Genomic DNA, 18,554 nt, shown 5'->3' on the forward strand with positions numbered 1-18,554 from the left:
GGATAAAGAAAAATGTGGTACATATACACCATAGAATATTATTCAGCCATAAAAAGAAAACAAATGCTACCTTTTGCAACAACATGGATGGATCTAGAGGATATTATGCTCAGTGAAATAATCCAAGTGGAGAAAAACAAATACCGTATGATTTCATTTATTTGTGGAGTCTAAAAACAAAACAAAACAAAATAAACAAAATAGAAGTACACTCATAGACATTGAGAAGTGACTGGTGGTTACCATGGGGGTGGGGATTAGATGGGGAGGGTGGGAAGGGGATAAAGGGTCACAAAGATTCTCAATCACAATATAGGTTGGTCATAGGGTTGATAGTATAGCATGGAGAATACAGCCAATGATTCTGTAACATCTTTCAATGTTCACAGATAGTAACTGCACTAGTGAGGGTGAGGATTTAATAATGTGGGTAACTGGTGAACCATTGTATATTATACTTGAAACCAATATAAGATTGTACATAAAAAAAAACACTTCAATTTTAAAAAAAAGAAAATGCCATTGAAATTCTCATAGGGACTGCATCTAATCTATGAATGGCTTTGAATTTTAATATTCTCCTGATCCTTGACCATGGGATATTTTTCCACTTATTTGTGTCTTCTTCAATTTGTTTCATCTGTATCTCCTAGCTTTCAACATATAGATCTTTCACTTCCTTGGTTATATTTATTCCTAAGTATTATATTGTTTCTGATATTCTTATGAATGGGATTGTTTTACTTCTTTTTCAGATAGTGTGTAGAAATGAAATTGATTTTTATATGGTGATTTTCTATCCTGCAACTTTACTGAATTCATTGATTAGTTCTAATGGTTTTTTTGTGGAGTCTTCAGAGTTTTCTGTATATAAGATCATGTCATTTGCAGAGACAATTTTACCTCTTCCTTTCCAATCTAGATTCCTTTTATTCATTTTTTCTTACATGATTGCTCTGGCTAGGATTTCCAGTACTATGTTGAAGGAGCAGTGAGAGTGGGCACCTCCTCTTGTTCCTTATCTTAGAAGAAAAGCTTTCAATCTTTCACCACTGAGTATGGTTTTAGTTGTGGGCTTGTCGTTTACAGCCTTTACCATGTTGAGGTACATTCTTTCTATACCCAATTCATTAAGAGTTTTCACCATGAAAGGATGTTGAATTTTGTCAAATGTTTTTCCTGTATTTATTGAGATGGTATGATTTCTATCTTTCACCCTATTAATATGATGTATCATATTTATTGATTTGCGTATGTTGAATCCTTACATTCCCAGGGATGAATCCCATTCACATGGGGAACAATCCTTTGAATGCCCTGTTGAATTTGGTTTGCTAGTATTTTGTTGAAAACAATTTTTTAAATCTATGTTCATCAGGGGTGTTGGCTTATAGTTTTCTTTTCTTGTAGTACCCTTTTCTGACTTTGGTATCAGGGTAATGGTAGCCTCATAAAATGATTTTGGGAGTGTTCCCACTTCTTCAATTTTTTGGAAGAGTTTGAGGAGGACTGGCATTAAACACTTGGTAGAATTCACCAGTGAACTTTTCTTTGTTAGGAGATTTTTTATTACTGATTCAATCTCCTTATTCATTATTGGCCTCAGATTTTCTAATTCTTCATGATTCATTCTTAGTAAGTTGTATATTTCTAGGAATGTAGCCATTTCTTCTAGGTGTCCTATTCATTGGCACATAACTATTCATAGTTGTCTCTTATGGATCTTAGTATTTCTCTGGTATCTGCTGTAATGTCTCCTCTTGCATTTATTATTTCGCTTCTTTGAGTCCTCTCTTTTTTCTTGGTTAGTATAATAAAAGTTTATCAACTTTATCTTTTCAAAGAATCAGCTCTCATTTTTGTTCATCTTTTCTGTTGTTTTCCTGTTCTCTATTTCATTATTTCTGCTCTAATCTTTATTATTTCCTTTCTTCCTCTAATTTTGGGCTTGGTTTGTTTTCCTTTTTCTAGTACCTTGATAAACAAAATTAGGTTTTATTTTAGATCTTTCTTTTTTCTTGATTTATGTGTTCATAGCTAAACTTTCCTCTTAGAACTGCTTTTGCTGCATCCCACAAGCTTTGGCATTTGTGTTTCCATTTTCATTTATGTCAAGATTTTTTTAATTGCCCTTTTGATTTCTTCTTTGATTCATTGATTATTCAGGTGTGTGTTGTTTAATTTCCACGTATTTGTGAGTTTTCCAACTCTCCTACTGCTATTGATTTCTAGTTTTATACCACTGTGTTCAGAAAAGACACCTGTGTAATTTCTCTCTTCTTGAAATCTTGAGACTTCTTCTGCAGCCTAACATATGACCTATTCTAGAAAATGTTCCATGTGCACTTACTTGAGAAGAAAATATATTCTGCGGCTGTTGGATGAAATATTCTGTATATATCTGTTAGATCCATTTGGTCTACAGTATTGTTTATATTTGCTGTTTTCTTATTCTCTCTCTGGATGATCTATCTATTGTTGAGAGCAGGGTATTGAAGTCACTAACTACTGTTATATTACTGTTTATTTCTCCTTTTATTTCTGTTAGTATTTGCTTTATATATTTAGGTGTTCCTATGTTGGGTACAAAAATATTTACTGTCATTATACCTTCTTGATGAATTGACCCCTTTATCATTATATAATGACCTCTTTGTCACCTGTGACCATTTTTAGACCATTAAAGTCTACTTTGTCTGATGTAAGAATAGCTACCCCTGTTTTCTTTGGTTATCATTTTCTTGGATACCTTTTTTCATCCCTTCACTCTAAGCCAATGTTTGTTCTTAAAGCTAAAATGAGCCTCATAGCTAGCATAGTGTTCGGTCTGTGCATACTACTCTGTCCTGAGTACTAAAAATGGCTCCTGCAACTTCGCAGACACATTCGTCCCACAAGCAGAGTGCTAGGATCAGCCATGGGCTGTGTCCTGTGCTGGCACTGGAATTTCAGGGATAAGACAACATCACATCACTTCACCAGCCTCTATCCACTCACCAGCAGTGCCCATCCAGTAACCAGCTAGTGCTGGGGGTGGGGAGAGGCAGGAAATTTCTGACGGGGGAAGAGAGAAGGAAGTACTGAATTTCTTGGTTTTCTTTAACTCCCAAGGCATACCAAGAAATTGCATGCCTCCAGGCTTGTGATTTTCCATAGAGGTGGGTGGGAGGATTTTTGACTCCTGGGGATTATTTGGCAATGTCTAGAGACATTTTTTGTGTGACATGGGATGGAGAGGGGAGAGATGCTACTGGCATCTAATGGGTGGAAACCAAAGAATCTGCTAAACACCCTACCGTGCACAGGAAAGCTCTCCCACCTGTTATGAGGAGGGAAAATCCTGCCTAAAAGGTCAGTTATACTAACATTGAGAAATGCTGCTGTAGCCAACAGGATCCCGTTTCAGCACAAGAAGGCAGTGGGAAAGTAGCCCAGGAGATTGTGGTGACAACGTCATGGGAACTGCCCCATAAATATCCAACAGTGTATGCCATGCTGTTTCCTTGGCAAACACCTGGCTCCCCGGGGACCTGGCAGCTGACTTACTGTATCTATGGGGCCACTGTTGAGGCTGAGCTCACTTGATCCCATGGGGATTAGAAGAGGGTGAAGGACCACCCTGCTAATGAATGTCCCTACCCCCAATCACACCAGCTGCCTCTTCAAAACCCACTCAAATCAGGCTCTGGAAATAACAATTGGATCAAGGCGACAAAATGTGGAAAGTGTCTTAATCCACATTCAGCTGGGAATGAGTTGGCCAGCATAAACCATTTCCCCCCAGTTTGTGAAATGAGATTATTCTTACATTCCCATGGAAATAGATACCTTTATAGGATGAGGTAGGTTGCATTAAGGCACTATTTCCCACTGTGTGGAACATGGTCCCTGTAGAGGGGGCATCAAATAATATTAAATTAAAAACCAGAGAGAAAGCTATTCCCTCTTCAATTTTCTTTCTGTTCTTCTGAAGAGGAAGCCTCAGATTGGTAGAACTGGGTCCTTAAACTTCTGTGATATTTATCATTTCTTCTTCTAACTAACAGAGGTGGGCCTTGAGCTCAGAGCCTTCAGATAATGGTATTTAACTGGAACTGAATGTCAATATTTGATTTTCATAGCAGGTGCTTATTCTCACAATTACCTCCTATTTATGGCAATTGATTTCTTCCAGTTACAGATTTGAATTGGAGTTTTTTAGTTGTGTATGCTAATTTAAGTTTAAAATTATTTATTTTTAAAATGTTAAGTAAATAATAGCAGATATGGCAAGTGGATATGAGAAAAAAACACCATGGAATACAAATGACTCAAGTTTTAGGGGACATGATTATAAGATATAGGGATCTTCTGTTACTAGGAGGAGAAGAGAAGTTTATAAGGAAGTAGTTTAAGTGGCCTCCTCCTATAGCCTGTGAGCTTCCAAGTTCATTAATGACCAAGGAGGGAGGTCTGTACTTGGCCCAGGCAAAGGAGGAGGATGGAATTCGAAAAATACATACTTTTCAGAGGATTAAAGAATATTTTAGACCAAGACCTAAAATTTCTACTGGTATACAACATGCTCTGGAGAAAATTTAAAGGCATAAAAATGCCCCTTCAGGTAAACTTAGCTCTGCACCAGGAGTTCAGGCTGGATTTTAGCCTCATCTGCCCTCTAACCTAATATACTTGGCCAGTTCACAACCTGAACAACCATACTCAGTAGCTTTGCTCAGAGCAATCTGCATTCTTTTTATTGTACAAAACTATCATGAAACGGTGAGGCTACGCAAGCTTGATTGTTCATGAACGCAGCATAGCTGGAGCTGGGTATTGAGTTTATGACCTTAAAAACTGTCTCCTAAACAACATTTCTGGGGGCCCTTAGGGCTGAAATCACCATGTATGTTTGATCTCAGAATACCCACAAATTGGTGGTCGTTATTTGAAAGTCATCTTAAGCAGGTCTGTTGGACAGTATATACAGAAGAACTCTGATTGATTAGTTATATCTGCCCTGGGCATGGGATAAGGAAGGCACAGCACCTGGGCTCTGTACCTTGCAGGCTAATTTAAGCTTTAAAAGTATTCTTATTTACTGCCCTAGGAGGGTCATTGTGTCAGCTCACCCAGTAGGGAGAAGCCACAAGATTGAAAAAGGAGAGATTTTTGTTGGAGGAGAATCCCAGACCTACCACACCTCTTCTTTAATCTCCTCCCCACTTCCTTTTCTGGGGAGCTCTATCCTTCCAAATGTCACCTCCCCCTAAAAGAGTTTCCCAACTTCCTCAGAAAGGCAAACTTCCCTCATCTGCTCCCATCACCCAAGTAGCACTCACTCACTTTGGACTGCAGTAGAGGAAGTTTTGACTTTCCCCCTTGATCTCAGCTTTAACATGGATTCTAAGGAGAGAATTCAAGGGTCCCTGAGTGTAGCTTGGAGTAAAACCTGTGCTGACATCTAACTGATTCTCCAGTTATTTCATGATAACAGCACTCCCTGGAGTGGCCTTAATGGTATTATAAAAAGTGTTTATTGTGGAGAAAGCCTATATTTTTACGTACTCTCCAGTTTTACAGGTAACAAGTGCCCGTGACTTTGCCATTCACAGAAACTGCAAATACTTTCACATCACACCATAGTTACTCTAGACATATCAAAATATTCTTTATACAAGTTCCTGATTTGAAATTGGTTATTAGACCCACTATTACCTCTGGTCATTTAATAAAGTAATAAAGAACATTTACTATTGTATCGCAGATTTGTTCTTCTAACATTTTGACAAAAGTATCATTGGGAAACCTTGCGATCTTATGACATTTATTTAATGAATTTTAAACAGTGTTCTGAGAAGACAACCTAAAGTTTTACCAGATAACTAAAGGGGTCCACGGAACACACTAGATTAAGAACCATCCCTCAGTGGCCCAGGCCATGAGCTCCTTGCTCCTTGACACAAGCCAGACCTCACTCACTCATGAGTTTTACCCTCTTGCACCCAGCACCATGCACATAATAGATGCTCAAAAAGCAGAACCTGATAAAATTCTGTTCCCTTCTCTATTAATGCATACAATGAGCTTCTCGCCAGAGGCAAGGGAATAAGGCTGGATTTTAGACAAATGGATCTAACTGGGGTTTCTTAGCATTGTCTATGCTTGAATAGAACCAACCACTTCTGCCACCTCTCTCAAACCTAGAGGCCCCAAGCTCACCCCTCCTTACTGATCCATGCACATAATGTGCCTGTTTTGGTGTGTCTGGCAGTATCTGCTCTCCCTGCAATAGCAAGACCCGATTTGGTGTCTGTTCTAGAGAAGTGTGGCTGAAGTCCTTCTGCAACTGACACAAGGGCTGCACGCAAATGTGATTCTGAGGGTGCTGACTGCACAAGTGTGATGGGGTCAGTTCCCCCCAGAAAGCATGTGAATGAATTACCACTGTCCCCGACCCCCCAGCTGTCATGTTGTAAATGTGATGCTCTGCGCTTGATTTCTGGCTGCCTCCAATATTTAGCTCCTAATCTTGTCTCAGAAGATAAAACAATCGTTATCTCATAGCTTGCAAAATACTGGGAGAACCATCAGATCCCTGAATTTGATGTGTGCCGGGAGGCTTTGCCATGAATCATTTTCTTCTGCAACGGGAGTTAGCAGAACTCGGGAGGAACCTTACTGCCGTTTGCAGCAGGAAACGAGGAATGGCCTCATTCTGAATGTGCCCTGCTTCTCTCTACAAATGTCCTTCTTATTTTAGGATTACTTTGATTGGCTAATGAGATGTCTAAAGAATGAGATTAAACTGCTCCAATCGTACCACAGCTGTTGCTGCCTCTCGAAAGCCTTTACTGCCAGCACCAAAAATATAGGCTTTCTCCACAATAAACACTTTTTATAATACCAATAAGACCACTCCAGGGAGCGTTATCATGAAATAATCACGGCCCCATGGGACACAGGGAGCCTGATAGTGTTCCATGCCTCATGATGCTGGGCGTGGGGGAGGGGAGCCGGGAAGGGCAGAGACGGGGGTGACTGTATCAAAACAAGGACACCGCCTATTGTGCCTTTTTCCTTAAAGCCTTAGATACCTTGGCTGAGAACATGTGCATGTGCATCATGCCGGGTTGAACAGCTGTGACTTCCTTGCATACAGCCATCTGCATTCATGTATTTTTAATGGACCGTTTGGGGCTGTCAACCTACAAACAAAAATTAGGTAAGGTTTTGAATCCTGGTCAATAATGTTGAATTCTAGCCCCTCGTCCGTTCTCCTCAAGAGCTCACTACTCCAGCAAGAATTACTATAAAAGTTACAGTCATAACATAACTAGAAAAACATTGAATCTTACATCTCACATTCACAAACACAGCCATGACAATGGATGGGTGTGTGAGAATCTCCAGGGCTTGTGCTCAGCCCACTGGACATGATTTGGCCTGATTTTGATTACATGTGAATTTCCCTCCCTGACCACCGTGTGGAGTTTTGGATACTATGGCAAATTAATCAGGTTTACGTGGCAGATAGCGACGAGGGTGGTTCATATCAGTCCATAATAATACAGTGACAGCTGAAGGCAAAGGGGGAGCCTTAGGAAAACTGCTGATGAGATGTACGGTTTGCCCAGGAATATGGCCCAGGGAGCGGTGTACAGTCTGCCTTCTACTAATGACTTAGCGAATGAAAGCAATTGTTTACAAAAAAGGACCTCTGAACTCGCTTAGATTTTATCTACAAATTCTCTTATTAGTGAAGCACGGAATAACATATTTCCTACCCAGAACTTTGGATGGGTATCTTATCAAAGGTAAGGTTTTAAAAGTTAAAGGGATTTTATAACTTAAATAGATCACAGGCTTTGCTTTCTCCTAACAGCCAAACGATCCCACGATTTAAGGAGGTAGCCTGATGGTTCAGTCCTGTGGGGTGGCTGTTGAACCTAAGTCTGTATAGAAGGAAATCTAACTGTGGCTTGGATGCAATGATGATCATGTCCATTCCGCCTTCAGTCAAAAAGGAAGCACACACATGCAAAAGATCCAAAGAAATAAATGGGACCCATATTTATTTGAGGCAATTTTGCTCTTTATCCATTCACATTAACTCAGATTGGTATCTGTCATCTTAAGTTCTTGCCTGTTTACAACATCAATTTTATAAAAGTCAGACTAGACCCTGAGATACCCAGAAAATTATTTTTCAGGCTCCCTTCCCAAGCCCCCAAGTTTCCTAAAAAATACCACCACCACTTTTGTCTTCCCAGGACAATAATTATTCTTGCTCAAGCAAATAGCTCTCCTCTTTAAAGCTCCATTGAAATAGCTCCATGTATTAAGAAGAAAGGAGTGAAATTGTTTTGATCTTTCAGCAGCACTGATCCAACCAGTTCAGCATTCGCTGGAGACTGGATGGTCCCCCTTTTTAATTTCATCAGGCCAAAATTATTATAAAATGTCCTCCTGTGAAAGAATATTCCATTTTAATCATGGTTTCTCTTAAGAAAAAGAAATGTTAACACGTCAACATGACACTCAAGGACCACAATGTGTCTTCCTAACACAATAATAGCCATAGGTTTATGAACCATTCGATGCAACAGCCAAAGGAGAAATTAGATCATTTGGCTCTAGCTGCTGAATGTAATAGATCTCCTCTCAGTTAAGATGGCTGGGAACAGGCTGAAATGATTAATGGGAAAGCCTGATGGTGTAAAAACTGCTTAATGTAAGAGCGCAATATGGCATGCAAACCAAACTAAAACAACCATAAATATTTTAGGCACCTTATAAAGATTTAAGAATATTTATTCCATATATAAATCCTTCCTGTAGTATCAGGGAAAGCCCAGGGTCCAGAGGGCTGGCAGCCTGGAACACAATGCGGGTTGTGTGCCTTCTTTCTGTCTGCATTTTCCTCTGATGAGTAAACCAGATCAGTTAGTCAACTGCTTCCAAAATGAGGCAAAATGCCCGAGAGCCAGTCCTTTGACAGCACTGTCAGCACTTCTGTCTCCAAAGCTTCTAACAAGTCAGGAGGTTGGGGCCAGAAGGTTCCCTTGGTAATTTCATCTCACATCTCAAGTCTTCTACAGCCGTGCTAACCATAGTGTGGTTAGGAGCATGGCCCGGATGCTTGTTAGAAATGCAGATTCCCAGGCTCCTGAGTCAGCAGCTACTTTTACCAAACTCCACGGGCAACTTGCATGCACATTAAAGTCGGAGAAACTGCATTACATCGTCACCGCTCTGACCGCGCCCATTCCTGCCTCTACCCCAGACTCCAGACCGCTCCTTGGAGTGGAGTTAAAAATGCAGTCAGAGAGAGTAGCTTCGCCACCGATGAGCTGCGGGTCTTGGTGACCTTACTCAGCCTCACTGACCCTCGCTGTCCTCATCTGAAAACAAGGGGAAATAAAAGTACCAATTTCAAGGGGAGGATGAAATGGTTATATTAGGTAATATATTCACGAGCTGACAATGAGACGTAGTAAGTGCTCAACCAATGGTAAAACCTGGGAGAGGTAAGAAGGCACCAATGCGACCAATTTCATTTTCACTATGGGCTTTTTCTAAAACTGTTAAGAAGTCTTTTTTCAATTTCTTTATCTATTCAATGGGGTCAGTGATGATCCTGTAACACAGAGATGGAGAAGTTAGAAAGTAAATAATGATCCTTCACACAGAGATGGAGAAGGTAGAAGGTAACATGTTTGGAAAATGGGATACAGCTGAGAAAACTGTTGGTTACTGAAGGAGAGAGATAGCAACAAGAGGGATGAAATTCTGTACTAGTTATCTTTTCCTATGTATCAAATTACCCTAAAATTTAGTGGCTTAAAAGCAAACATTTATTGCCTTGCATTTTCTGTGGGTCAGGTAGTTTCATTCAAGACGTCAACCAGGTCTACAGTCATGTAAAGGCTGGGCCGGGACTGGAGTATCCTTGGCAAGATGCTCGGCTCCCATGGGCTGAGTATTAGCAGGAGACCTCAGGTCTCCCTTCTGGGGCCTCTCCACAGGCTGCTTGAGTGCCCTCATGACACGGTGGCGGGCTTCCCTCAAAGTAAATAAGCCAGCAGAGAGGACAACTTGGAAGCCACCGTGCCTTATTTGGCCTACTCTAGGACATTGAACACTGTCGTATCTGCCAGACAGCCTCTCTGAGAAACATCCAAGGTCATGGCACTAATAGGTGGCCAAGAGTGACTTTGCCTCTCAATCAATCCTCCTCAGACCCCTAAACCCCCTCTGAAAACAAGATCTAAGTACAAACTTATGCTTGTGTAAACACTGCTTCAAAACAATCCTTCTTTCAACCAAATTATTGTCCCCAAATGCCTGTGCAGAGATGCTGGGACCTCCATGGCACATCGACTACCATTTGTAAAGATCTCCCAGGGAATCTGAAACCCCAGTGCATCAGAAAAGCCTCCAGTGACTGGTCAGGTTTCCAGTTCAGCCTGAAACACTCTTCCCCTCCCCCAAGTACCCCTTGATCCTGCTAAGTCCTGCTGATCTTTCTATATGTGAGCAAAATATCCCTTCCTCTGGAAGGCCCTAGATTAGATCAGACCCTGTGCAATATCTCCCCAGAGCCTTCTCTAGGTCTTTTATCATAATAGTCTTGACATTTGGGAAAGTATGTACTTGTCTGCGCATCTCTCTTAATGGACCACAAAATCCCAGATGGTGGGGACCATGTCCAGTCTTGTTCAGTCTGTATATTCTAGAGCCTATGTAGTGCCTGGTAAATAGCAGGTCCTCAGTTAAAATCTGTTGAGTGGATTTTATTCAGCCATTCAGTTAATAAATATTACTGCGGAGTCCCAGACACACAGATACTCTTCTTACCAGACCTAAGCAAGTCCTTCCACTAGTGGAGTTTTCATTTTAAATGGATGAAAACAGGATAAAAAAATGTAAAAAAAAAACCTTAATAATCAAGCAAAAAAATATAACACACCTGGATACAACCAAATGCTTAAAAGAAAAATAATAGCAGCAGGACAGAAAGTGACTGTGGAGCAAGGGGTTTCCACTTTACAAAGGGGATGATGGGGAGCCTCTCTGAGAAGCTGACATTTGCGCAAAGTTCCAAATGAAGTGAAAACACAGCCATGAAGTTCTCTATGGGAAGAATGTTCTAGAAGGTGGGAACAGCTACTGTCATGGCGAAGGTGGGCACATTTGGCATATTCACGGAAATGCAGGGAGCCTGTCTGCTGGCATGGAATGAGGTGAGGTAAGTGGTAAGGTTGGGCAGCACACGGGGGGAGAGCAGCTCACAAGGAGCTCTGGAGGCCACTGGAACCACCAGGGGTTTGACCAGGGGCACCAAGATCTGATGTAGGTGTTGTAAAGGTCCTTCTGGCCACTGTGGGGAGAGGAGATGGTGCGGAGCAGGGTCCATGCAGAGGTGAGTGAAATTCAGCCTGTCCTGTTACATACTGAGAGGGACAGAAGGCGAGGCTGGCCTTTCAACTGCCCTCCCTGGGAGAAAGAAACATGTAAACTAAAACTTAAAGCATCACAAAGGGATGGCATAATCAGGAGCCATCAATTCTGATTAAGCGGTGTTTATCAGTCCCTGACTATATGGCTCATGGTCTTCACACGTGATCTTATTTATTCTTGCAAAGAACCTACAAAGCAGGAAGCATTATCCACAGGCTTTCGATTGGCAAATGCCACCAGCTGCCCTGCACCCACAACTGTAAAGGGCATGCGAGACAAACTGAGGCCCCAAGAAGTTAAGCAACTTGCTGAAAAATCAAGCCCATTATAAGTGGCAGAGCTGGGATTTCAACCCAGGCTGCCTGACGCCAGAGCAGGGCTCTGAACCGGATCGTGATGTGGCCTCCAAATGCCTCCCTTGTAAGGTGTTTGAGCCCCTGACCTCTGGTGTGAGGAAACAGAAAAGCCACCAAGGAACGAGGGAAATACAAAGCCCTCTCCAAATGATAAAGCACAGATTTATGGTGCTGAGGATGGTTGTAAAAGCAGCAAGAGGCTTTAATGAGCCTAGAATTCGTTTAGCCTAAGAAAGTGATTTCTAGCCTTCCCACTTCCGCTCCCAAATTACAAAACTCGTTTTTTCTCCTCAGCTGCCTGTGAATTGCTGGCCCTTATTTATCTTGTTCTCCACACAAACAGGAGACCTTTTTCTTCTTAAAATTCAGATCTAGTCCTGCTTAACGTCTCTCCCCTTTTATTTTTTATTTTTTTGCTTTTCGAGGGATGTTTCTTTTGGTTCTGCTAATTGGCGGGCAGTGAGACAGACATCCGCTACCCCTGGAGATGAAAATGCCTGGCTCTCGGCCCATCTCTCCCTCCCTCCTACATCCACAGCAGACATCCCTAATTGACACCCTCTGCCTGACCTTCATGGGCTTCACTGTGCTTTTCACAGCACTGCCGTCTGAGACATTACCAGTAGATCAAAGCTAAACCCACTTGCCATCTTTGAAGTCAGAGTCTTCCCCAAGGCGTTGGGATCGCCTCACTCTGGGACACTTTTAAAATGCCCATCAGGGTCCTCAGCTGGGAACCATGGGGTGCGCAGATATCTGGGAGAAAGCCACACTTGTGCAGTGCAGGCCAGAGGTGCTGTGTTTGTAAGTTCTCTCGAAGGAGGCCTGGAAGCGGGAAAGCCCAGAGACATGGGGCCCTGCTCATGAGGATCCAGACAGGAGATGACAAGACTGAGGTTACAGCGGTGGAAATGCGCGAAGCTTAGACAGAGTTTTTCAAGCTCTAGGTCATTTGCTGGGTCAAGCCCGGCATTTCTTAAAAGCACAGTAATACAATTCAATAGGTAAGTATTGTTTGCTGAAACTCATTTCAACTCTTTATTACATAGGTGTTCTGGGATGCAGTGGAAAAGGTAGGTTTTACTCTAGGTTACAATCTGTGAATAACAATCCCCTCAACATGCCATACCTCACACCCCTGAATTTGTGAATGTTATGTTACATGGCAAAAGGGATTTTTACAGATGGAATTAAGGTTACGAATCAGAGGAACTTCAAACAAGGAGATTTTCTGAGATCATGGATGTGGGTAGAATTGTAATATTTCCAGAATATCTCACTGGGCTTTAGTACATCTACATATCAACAGGCATTCCTAGGGGGTGGAGAGAAGTAGTCATCTCCATATCAATGGGTAAATACCTGGGCGACTGAGGGTTTACCTGAACCTAAGAGGCTGGGGGGAGGTCTTGCTTGCTTCTGCTGGAGCAGGGGAGAGAAGGCCCCGGACTGCAGTTTGTAAGCAATAAATGGGTTTTAAACTTTATTTCTCCCTTTGATTGATTTCAGTTTTAGATGTACTTGGCCCCAGGATTTTTTCTCACTGGAGTTACAGTGGAGCTCAGTGATTCCAGACTTGGGCAACCCAGAACCGAGAAACCAGCCAGGCACACAGGACTTCTCAACTATGGAACCATGAGATCATAAGTGGGTATAGTTTCAAGCCCCTAAATTTGTGGTCATTTTTATGACAGTAATGGAAAACTAAAAATGATCCAAAAAATTTGAAGCAGATAGCTGTGTTCTACAACCAGCTGTTCCTTTTATTTTGTAACCTGTGACCTTGGACAAGTTATCCAACATTTATTTCCTCATATGTAAAATTGGGGTATAATAGAACCAAGTCATTGAATTTGGAAGAGACCAGAATTAACGGTGGCAATGCACATAAAATGTTCACAGGAATAATAATTACCATTAGTAGTATGACCTTGATTTAGTAGAAAGGCAAATTTTTTGAAGCTTAGTTTCTTATCTGAAAAATGGGAAAAACACCACCTTCTTCATTGGTTGGAAGCAAGGACTATCAGGCATTATGAATAAGGTCTACAAAACTCTCTAAGGATTGCTGAATGAAAGATGATACAGAAGATATTACTAGCTCTTTGCCTCAATATCTTCTCTCCCCTTCTTCTTCCTTATTAATAAAACCTCTACATTTTAACAGGAGCATGGCTGCTTGAATCAAGACAGAATCTCCCAACCTCCTTGGCAGCTTGATACAACTAAGAGACTATACTTATGTAAGTAGAAGTGTAATATGCAATGTGTAGAAAGCCATCTTAAAAAGCTATGGGCAGACCCTTCTTTTCCTTCTTTCTTTTCTGCTGACTGACATGTGGACATGATGGCAGGAGTTCAAACAGCCATTTTGGACCACGAGGTAGAGAACTGCAGAGCAGCAGAACAAAAGGGAGCTGAATCTCTGGGGATCTGGGAGGCCACACTAGCAGCTCTGGATGCCTGCCTCAGGTCTTTGTTTACATAGGAGAGAAATAAACTTCAGTCTTATTTAAACCACTGTTATTTTGGGTTATCTTTCATTTGTAGCTGAACCTAAGGTTAAATAATAATGGTAATTAAGGGGGCTCAGAATCCCAGAGTGCATTCTGGAGAGAAAAAGTGTCCCAAGCAATGAGATGGACTAACAGGGATTTCAGGAGAGTAGAAGCTCAGGGAAGGGCTCAGTATAGTGCCTTGTATATATCAGAGCCCAACAACATAGGCAGCTGATGGTGGTGGTGGTACTGTGAGTTGACAGTCACAGTGCCTCAACCCTGCACTTTTGATATGCTTCCCCAAAATGTTAGATGCAATCTCCTCTCATTTAACTTAGGCCTTGCTGATGGAAATAAGGAGAAACCTTTTGGGGAAGGTACAAAGAAGGGTGATGGCCTGCACTTCAGTTATGCAGCATAAAGTTTGCAACTTCATAATTCATAACTTGCAACATGAGGCAATCCACCACAGTTTGAAGCTTTTTGATCAATAGATTTATGATGTTCATGATGCTTTAAAACTTTGCCCACTGCTATACACATATACAAAGAACTCTCAAAGGGATTCCAAATATTCCTAAAATAAATATACATAAATTAATTTGAATCTAAAGTAGAGGTGAGTTTTTATGTAAAAATGTTTTACACTGGTAAGACAGACATTTTTCAAATGACTCAATCTGTCTCGTGGATCGGGCATCAGGAAAAATAATATAGCATGGCTGGCATCTTTAAGTAAATTCACGAAGGAAATTAATTTGTAGCCCACAGGGAATTTGCTTTTCAGGCACCCCAAATGTGTTGTGTCAAAAGAATCAATAAAGATGAATGATTTCAAGATGACCGTCCCAACATAATCCATTAGAGTGTATGAGCCATTTGCATTTTCTAAAGAAGTAAATAATGAAATCAGGGTGAACAGTAGTCCAAGACAACACTCCTTCCTCTGGAGGCGCCACAGTATAGAAGCAGAACGAGAATACCTCACCTGTGTTATTTAGAGTAAAGGTTTGGCCCAACCAGTTCGTCTCACTCATGACTCCAAGGCTCCCAATTCCAGAGGCAATTGGAAGTTCTGAAATGGACTGACCAACCCTCTCTCTGGCAGAAAATATGAGCAAATTGCAATGCAAAATGGAGCCTCAAAAAAACACATCATTGAGAAAGGCATGTACTATGGGCTACAGAATTTATGTTCACGATCTTATTTAGCCCTCATAATATCCTTGGGAGGCAAATATTGTTCCCTCTGCCTTACAGATGAGGAAGGAGCACAAGACATGAAGCAAGTTTTACAAGGTCTCACTGGCAAACATTGGCAGAGCTAAGATAGAAACCCAAGGCTGTTTGACGTCAGAGCCTAGGAGAGCAGTGCTGTCTGATGAAAATCTAATGTGATCCACATATGTAGTTTGAAAATGTTGAGCATCCACATTAAGAAATAAATAAAAATAGGCAAGATTAATCCTGCTATTTGATTACGATGCAATAGATTCAGAACATCATCATTTCAATGAACAGTCAAAATTAAAAATTGAGATATTTCACATTCTTTTGTATTATGTCTTTGAAATCTGGTGTGTAGTTCACACTTACACCACATCTTAATTCTGACTAGTCACATTGTAAGTGCTTTATAGCTGTGTATGGCTAGTGGCTACAGCGCTGGACAGCATAGACCAAGAGTAATAATCAAAATTGCTACCTACCATTTTAGTTTTACACACAGCAATGAGTCCCAGATGTTTGAATTTCATAGATATAAAATTTTAAATACCTGAGGATTCCCTAGAGGGTTGACCATTCTTAATTTTGCCAAGTGTACTGGTTTGCTTAGGCAAAGTCATGCTATAATAACAAGCATCCCCAAACCTCAGTGGCTTGCAGTAATAAAATTTTACTTCCTCCTCTTGCAACATGCCCAATAGAATTACCTGCCACTCTACTCCATGTCATCCTCACTCTTGAGACCCAGGCAGATGGAAAAGGTCATACCCTATAAAAGAAAGAAAAGAAATAATGGAGAAATATACACTGTATCTGAAAGATTCTGATAGGAAAGACACACTTAGCCCATGAAATAGTCAAAGCAAGTCACATGGCTGAGACTGATGTCATAGGTGCTATGATCTCCTTTATGGGAAGTTCTCTGTGGAAGTTCTTATCTTGTTACATTTTATAACATATGGGTAGCAGTTAGATGCATATAGAGTAGGGGCCAATATCTACATTTATGCTGTATAACTGGCAGAGCTTTATTAATCTTTAGATTAATATTAATACTTTGCTAACAACCCATTCTGCGACTCTAAGAAAGGACTTAAGAAAATAATACTAACATCATTATCATTTCAATAATGATATTTTAACACCACAAAAGTAGGAAGGACAGAACCTCCATGATTGTCTTTTTCTTATCTCACCAGAAATCAGCAAAATCTCCCCCTAAAATGGGCAGCGGGTATGACTGTGATTCACTGATCTCGGCAATGGCCACATCTCCTCTGCTTCAGCCCATTTCCCAAACTCTACAGCCCCCATACAGTCTAGATGTTCCACATTTTTAAAATCCATGTAATTCGATATGTATCAAGTAATAGTTATTTCTAAAGGTGGTTTACCCAGAGACTTGCACTGCCTACTTTCTTATATTTCTGTAGGAATTTAGCCACAGAAAAAAATGAACATAGACACAAAATACATAGCTTAGTTTACAGGGGACCAGTGATGGGCACTAGGGGTTGGAGGCAGTTTTTGTCTCCAAATGTGAGTGAAGCAGACATCTCCCTATGAACCAGAGGGGTTTGAGGACGCCCTGCTCATGTCTGTTGACATTTTGCTTTAGGATGTAGTTTGGGATTTAGGGGGTTGGACAGGTTTAAATTCCTCAAAGGATCGAAGGTGACCCAAGGAATCATGCCAGCAGCCCACTGTGGACAGTGAAAACCCTGCCTTCTCCTTCCAAAGTAAATGTCTTCCACAAATAAGACACCCAGCAAATATTACACCAGTAACACTGAGATGGTCGTTTCTCTTAGACAGATAAATTACAAAGCTTCAAACTTCCAGTTATAGTTCAATAAAGCCCTCCTGAAATCATAAGGCACTTTCCTCTCAAAGAAAAAAAAAAAAAAGAAAAAAGCAGGACAAAAGTCATAGTACCTTGTATAGCCTCAAGAAACCGGCAGAGCTTTATTAATCTTTAGATTAATATTTGGTCAACCTTATAAAAAAAAAGTGACTACCCTGGGTCTCTCAGGCAGACTTATTCGATCTTTAAAGAAAAAAAAATATTTTAAGTCATAAATAAATATCTAAACAAATAAATGCCACAGACCCAGAGCCCCACAATTCACAGGAACAATTTTACTGCCCTTTTTACTGCTCCCAATACCACGAAAGTTTATAATTAATAGCCACCAACATGAGAGAAGAAAAAGATAGGGAAATGTTTATTGCGTTAGAAACAGCGGTGCTCCCCTCTCAGCCCTGTCACAATCCTCCTTCTCCAGTGTCACCGAGTAAGGGAGGCAGAATAAAGCATGTTCTTAATGTGGGGGCCATGCATTTGGACAGAGCTAAGCTGATGCGTGGGGGAGGTGCGGCCCCCAGCAGGACGCTGGACGGAGGAGTGCGTTGATGATGCTCCCTAAAGCAATTACTGCCAGTGACAGACAGAGTAAATTTCATATTGCCTCTGAGCAGGATGAAAAATGTGCCGAGGGGCATCTGAGTCTGAATGAAGACAATCAAAATGCCAAACGGGAAACAATATCTAAAGTTAAAATAAAAGCCCAATTTTGAGAATTGTGAATTCTTTCTGTTTGGTTTTTATCCCCCTTCGACAGCCTTCATTTCAGATATATCTGTTCTTTGTTCATTCATTTATTCACTCGTGCAACAAATACATGCCAGGAACTGGAAACGCTAACAGTAGTAAAAATATATATATATTAATTTTTTTTACCCAAATAACTCAGTATTCATTCAAATAGTATACCTGCTAATGTTAACACATATTAATAGTATTATAAACAACTTTTAACTGGGATTTTTGTGAATTTGATGTTCTTGTTGATTAACTGGACCAGGGCAAAACTTAAACTGATTTTTAGGACATCTATAATAAAACACGTGCATGCACAGGAACACGGGATATCGCAGTATTGTTTGTGAGTTACTTTAAAAATAAGCAGCTTTTGCACAGGATATTTTACAAAGTATTTTTCCTTAGGATAAATTGTTCTTCTTTTTACTT

This window comes from Manis pentadactyla, chromosome 1 (genome assembly GCF_030020395.1).
Source record: "Manis pentadactyla isolate mManPen7 chromosome 1, mManPen7.hap1, whole genome shotgun sequence".
Lineage (NCBI taxonomy): Eukaryota > Metazoa > Chordata > Mammalia > Pholidota > Manidae > Manis > Manis pentadactyla.